The sequence below is a fragment of the Macaca nemestrina genome, chromosome 11 (genome assembly GCF_043159975.1).
Source record: "Macaca nemestrina isolate mMacNem1 chromosome 11, mMacNem.hap1, whole genome shotgun sequence".
NCBI classification, from domain to species: domain Eukaryota; kingdom Metazoa; phylum Chordata; class Mammalia; order Primates; family Cercopithecidae; genus Macaca; species Macaca nemestrina.
Genome location: NC_092135.1, coordinates 140,254,955 through 140,260,965, shown reverse-complemented (window position 1 = coordinate 140,260,965; position 6,011 = coordinate 140,254,955). Strand labels below are relative to the sequence as shown.

At 52.1% G+C, this 6,011-nt stretch overlaps 1 long non-coding RNA gene across 2 annotated transcripts; it reads right to left on the bottom strand.

The window, feature by feature from the left end:
- Positions 1-746: 746 nt before the first annotated feature.
- On the bottom strand, positions 747-4,959 carry LOC139357281 (uncharacterized). Of its 2 annotated transcripts, none has more exons than XR_011610239.1 (3): positions 3,589-4,959; positions 3,288-3,409; positions 747-1,130 (listed from the first exon to the last, which is right to left on the bottom strand). It is a non-coding gene; the product is annotated as an uncharacterized lncRNA (long non-coding RNA). The 2 variants fall into 2 exon arrangements; XR_011610238.1 differs by having other exon boundaries at positions 3,612-4,957.
- Between the last annotated feature and the right edge of the window lie 1,052 nt (positions 4,960-6,011).

Sequence of the window (6,011 nt, the reverse complement as noted above, 5' to 3'; positions counted from 1 at the left end):
GGAGAATAGAAACGAGTAATCTGCATGAAAAGAACCCAGAATGGCCGATTAAGACGTGGAAGGATGCCCAGGCCCATGGGAACGAGGAGGCGGAGGGTTGACGTGATGGGGAAACACGAGGCCTGGTGCCAGCTTCTCACCACAATAGAGACGGTGGGTGCTGGCGAGGACGGGGCCACGGACTCGGAGGCCGTGCAGACTGACTGCAGATGAGCTGGGAATGTGCTCACCCCACGAGCAAACTCACAGCTCAACTGTGGGTGTCTGTTCTTAAGTCTTTCCTGCTCATTTGCTGTAAGATGAAAACGAGGGAAGATAAACTTCACCTGACATCTGTGAATGCAAACCGGCCACCATTCAGACCAGGACGTGGAGTGACATTTGATAAAGGGATCCACACTGACCAGCATGGGTGCGTCTCCCAAACAGAAGCCGCCAATGGCACTGCAGTTCCGTGAGGACTCGTGTGCCACAGCCTCTGTGGTCTGTGCATGTTTAAAGCACAGAGCACAGAGGCATATCTTCATCTTACACCTGCTTTGTGCTTTCATAAAGATGGGGCAGAGTTAGAGAGGGGGACAGAGAGAGACAGAGACAGTGAAACAGACGGAGAGAGAGGGGAGGGGCAGGGACAGGTGCACTGGTGGCACTGGGGCACACGTGCGTGTTGGGACAGCTGATACCAGCTTCAGGTCAGAGGTGACCTGTTAACCTGAAAACCTTGGGACCGCAATGTCCCCCCGAGACTGGGAGGGAGCCAAGTGACTAAAGAATGACTCAGACAGCTGCAGCTTGGCGGCTAGATGAATTTATTAGGATGTACATGGGGGCGCTCCTGGGCGGTGGTGGGTCAGCCCTAGAGAGCCGTGCCACCTCCCATATCTAAGCTGCTTTAAACCTAATTTTCTGGCTCTGCTGACTGCATTCGCACTTTGACCCTGCTTTCCTTGGTGGGTTCTCAGGGACACCTGCTCCTCAGCTGGGCACCACAGCCTTCCCTCACCGCCTGGCCTTCTGAGTTCCAGCAGCGGACACACACCTGGCGGGGGAGACCCATGCAGGGTGGGGAGGAAGAGTGGGTGCTGAGGTTTCGGCTGTCTCTAATGCCCTGCTCCTTTACAATTAGAGATCTGAAACAAATGAGACTCTGTTGATACCCAATTATTTGTTTGTTGGTCAAATGGATGTTCAGTAGACATAGATATATGATTTAATCTATATTTCAAGTTTTCTATAATTTAAAAAATACACTGCACATTTTACAAAGTAAAAAAAGTTTTTAAAAAGTCAAAAAAATACCTTTTACAAGGTAAACACACACACACACACACAGTTTTGTTTTGTTTTGTTTTGTTTTGTTTTGTTTTGTTTTGTTTTAGACAGGGTCTCACTCTGTTGCCCAGGCTGGAGGACAGTGGTACGATCTTGGTTCACTGTAACCTCCACCTCCCAGGTTCCCCTGCCTCAGCCTCCCTAGTAGCTAGGATTACAGGCACATGCCGCCAAGCCCGGCTAATTTTTGTACTTTTAGTAGAGATAGGGTTTCACCATGTTGGCCAGGCTGGTCTTAAACTCTGACTTCAAATGATCCATCCTCAGCCTCCCAAAGAGCTGGGATTACAGGTGTGAGCCACCACACCCGGCCTACAGTAAGATTTTAAAAAGTCAAATAATATGCCTAAAGTTGCTTCAAAACTATGAATGATATTACAAACACATGCAAATGATAACTTACTGTTCAAGATAGAAATGATCAGATTGGACTAAAAAATCTATAACAACACACTAAACAGAAGACAAAGTGAACATCACCAGCATCAAGGTAATCATGTACGAAATACACTTTCTCTTTTCTAGTAGCAAACCAGCGTATTGAAATAAAACTACTCAACTCCGCCATCCTAGTACAAATGCAGTCATAACCAGCATGTGAACTCATAGGGATGGCTGCATAAATAAAACTTTACTGACAAATACACCAGGGCTTCCAGATGCGGCCTGCAGCCCATGGTTGGCTGACCTCTGCCCAGAGCCAACGACACCCTGGCTGCATGACTGAAACTGCCTTTGCAAAAACTATAACTGAGGAAATGACGACAGTGAAAGAGATCAGACCTGACTGACTCCTTCTTGCCTCTAACTTCTAAGCTGTCCTTATTCATGCCTGGCAGAGGCTGAACTAACCTCAGGCAGACATTTATAGTTCAACTTTGAAACAAATATGAAAACAGCTCTTTCCCAAAATAAACCTCCTTCTTGCCTGTGGCCCAGTTTGCCTTTGCAGGACTAACAAATTAGCTGCAAGATGAGAAATTACGATTTAGGGGCCATGGAGCCTCCGGCTGCAGGGTCTGAATCTCTGCAAGTTGCTCCTGGGAATAACATCACTGCTGTGAAACCTAAGATCAGAGAGGCTTTGCAGACCCTGGGTTCCCATGCAGACACCAGCTAACGCCACCCACACCGCGAATCTGGCTCAACCAGTTCTGTGATCCCACCCAGGAACAGAAGACAGCAAGAAGAACCCACTTCCAGCCCTTATGATTCCATCTCCAGCCTGACCAATCGGCACTCCCCACTTCCCAAGCCTCACCCACCAAATTATCCTTAAAAACTCTGACCCTTCCCCACGTTTCAGGGGAGACTAATTTGAGTAATAATAAAACCCTGGTCTCCTGCACAGCCGGCTCTGTGTGAATTATTCTTTCTCTATTGCAACTCTTCTGCCTTGATAAATCGGCTCTGTCTAGGCAGAGGGCAGGGGGAACCCGCTGGGCAGTGACATTAGCGACTCGAGGGCATCCCTTCATGGCTGTGGAAAAAAGCCAAGTCCTGGCTGTCACTGCCCTTCCACAAAGCGTATTCTTTGGAAGTTCCCACCACGAGAAACAGAAGCCCCATGTGCCAAGGGTCTTGCAAAGACAACTGCATCTTGCGACTTTTTTCAGGGGAATATAATTAACACTGGGATCTTCTGACAAACTGGGACAATCTCCACAATGGTAGAAGAAAAAGAAGACAGTTTTATGTTAGAATAAACACTAAACCAGAATACAACATGCATCACAGGTGACTTGCTAAGAGATTGCAGAGACAAGAAACGTCACCTTCACATGGCCAGCAGGTGCAGCCACCACACTCATTCTCAGATGGGCGAGAACTCGGACTCAGGTGAGAGGACACCACGCCACCACTTGCCACTCATAGCTCACCCCAGATTTGTCTGGCAATTGGGATGGCCATCATTAGTTAACTGGTTTTATCTGGAAGGAAAAATAAACTCTTACCTTTACAACAGGAGGTGGGTTTGCAACTTTGAGGCCCTGCCAGCTGACTCTAGGCCCAAACCTCCCAGGGAACCTGGAACTGCTTTCCTGGACGACTGTTTCAAATGGATGGCTCCCAAGTCCTTGAGAAAGACATTCCTGGGCTGTAAAACTGTCACGAAGCTTATTTAGCTTTTTAAAAGAGTTGCACACATTTCAAAGAGACAAAGAACTTTCAATTACAAGTTTTACAGTAAATGCTCTGAGAAAAGGTTCCAGGGCTCTCTCTTGTTAATAATACAGGAAGAATTACACCACTTACTTTTAATTTGTATTTTCCCTTACTTTTTACTTGCTCTTTTAGGAAACTGCAGTCAAGGAATTCACACTTTAAAGAAAGGTGATTGATTGATTGATTGCTGACATGTTGGAATCCAATAGTGCTTGACCCACAATTTTTCGAGCAACTGAGCATCTCTGTCCTCTCCGCCAGCTTCCTCAGTTCCATCCAAATTTGTCAAAGCTGCAACCTGCCAGGACCTCTTCCAGGAGCCTGGCATATGTCCCTAAAGAAAATCAGAGCTCACCTCTGCCTTGGGAGCTTAACAGTCAACAATGACATGAAAAGTAAAAGTCAGGTGATGGGTGCTACAGGCACGGAAAGCAGAGCAGGTTACAGGGGCCAGGACGCCTTGGCTCAGGATGAAGCTTCATTACCAAATGGGGGCGGTGGGGTAGGAAGGTTTCCGTGAGGGGCAGAGACCTGAGCTTACGCTGGAAGGTCAGGGTGAGGCGTCTGGAGGGACAAGCAGAGCGGGGGCCACAGGAAGAGCGTGGCTCTTATTCCGGCTGAACCAGGAGTCGCTCAGGGCTCTGATCTATGGAGTAACCGGATCCCTCACGGCTCAACTGAAAGCAGACACGGACTCCAGAGCAAGGCCAGGTGGGACCAGGGAGAACCTCAGAGGCCACCACTGCCACCCGCCAGGGAGGCATGGATTGGACTAGGCTGGGCCACGCTGGCGGCCCAGGGAGCGCGGGGGCCTGGCCGGGCTAGTAAATTGTGAAGATAAAACCAGCAGGTAGGAGGTGAGCATCAGAGAAGCCGAGAAAGTGCCCAAGGTCTGCCAGGAGCGATGGAGCCGCCTCTGCCCCTGGAGGGGAGGAGTCCAGGCTGGGTTTCAACACGTGGACTCCCGGTGGCGGCAGCTGAGGAGATCCTGTCCCGAAGGCTAGGCTGAAAATCGCCTCTGGATTGGGAGCAGCCTTGGCTGAGGCCTAAGCCCAGGCCTCTGAGGTCTGCAGGGAGGGGCTGTGGCGGGGAGGGGAAAGGGCTGGGGACCAGGTCCAGGGAAGAGAGGGACGCAGAGGGCCCAGCAGGCCCCGGGTACCAGCCAGGGCTCCTCAGAGGACGGCAAGCACAGGCGGTGCAGGCATGAGGCGGTGCTGACGGGAGCCGATCCACATCACCATGGAGACCCCTCTGCAAGCTGGAGAGCTGGGGGAGCCTGAGGAGTCATTCAGCCCGAGTCCAAAGGCCCGAAAACCAGGAGCTCCGATGTCCGAGGGCAGGAGGAGCCTGATGTCGCGGCTCAAGGAGCCAGAGGAAAAGCTCAGCCTTCATGTGGGCGCAGAGCGCCCGACCCAGGGAGAGCCAGCTGCAGAGTGAGAACTGCGCATGCTCTCAGGACAACACGCCCAGTCGCAGCCAATCACAGCATCCAGGTGTCAGCCAGTCACAGCAGCTGAATCTCAGCCAATCATAGCAGCTGAATCTCAGCCAATCACAGAGGCTGTGTCTGGGCCAATCACAGCAGCTGGGTCTGACCCAATCGCAGTCACTGAGCCTCAGCCAATGGCAAGGTCCCGGCTCTAGCGCTACGAGGGCCCTCGCGCCCACCGTCCTCTCTGCTTCCTGAGGCCACCTCCTTTCCACCATCCAGGCTCCCGGCCCTGGGGCAGCCCTGGTGGCTCTGAAACTGGATCTAGGGCTCTCCATGGAGAGTTCTTCTTTGCTATATTGAGCTCTGTTGAATTCAGTTTTTCTAAACTTTTTTTGTTTTTGAGACAGTCTCACTGTCTCCCAGGCTGGAGTGCAATGGCGCGATCTCGGCTCACTGCAACCTCCGCCTCCCGGGTTCAAGCGATTCTCCTGCCTCAGCCTCCTGAGTAGCTGGGATTATAGGCGCCCGCCACCAGCCCAGCTAATTTTTGTATTTTTAGTAGTGATAGGGGGGGTTTGCCATGTTGGTCAGGCTGGTCTCGAACTCCTGACCTCAGGTCATCCACCCGCCTCGGCCTCCCAAAGTGCTGGGATTATAGGCGTGAGCCACCTAAACTTTTTAACTGTGGTTATGAGTGACTTGCTGCACAGAGCCTGGGACATGGGGGTGGGAGGTGGAGCTGAGGGGGTGGGGCTGAGGGGAGGCAGGGTTCTTTGGAGGTGGGGCCTAGGCGAAGTGGGGCCTAGGGGAAGTGGGTACTAGGGAAGGTGGGGCTGAGAGGGTGGGGATGATGGGAGGTGGGGTTCTTTGGAGGTGGGGCTTAGGGGAGAAGGGGCCTAGGGGAGATGGGGCTCAGGGGAGGTTGGATTGACGGGGTGGGGTTGTTGGGAGGCAAGGTTCATGGGAGGTGGGGTCTGTGGGGAGGCAGGGCCTCGGGGAGGCGTGGCCCAGGGATGGCAGGGCTGATGCGAAGTCGGGCCTGTGGAGAGGTGGAGCCTGTGGGGATTCCGGGGGCCTAGGA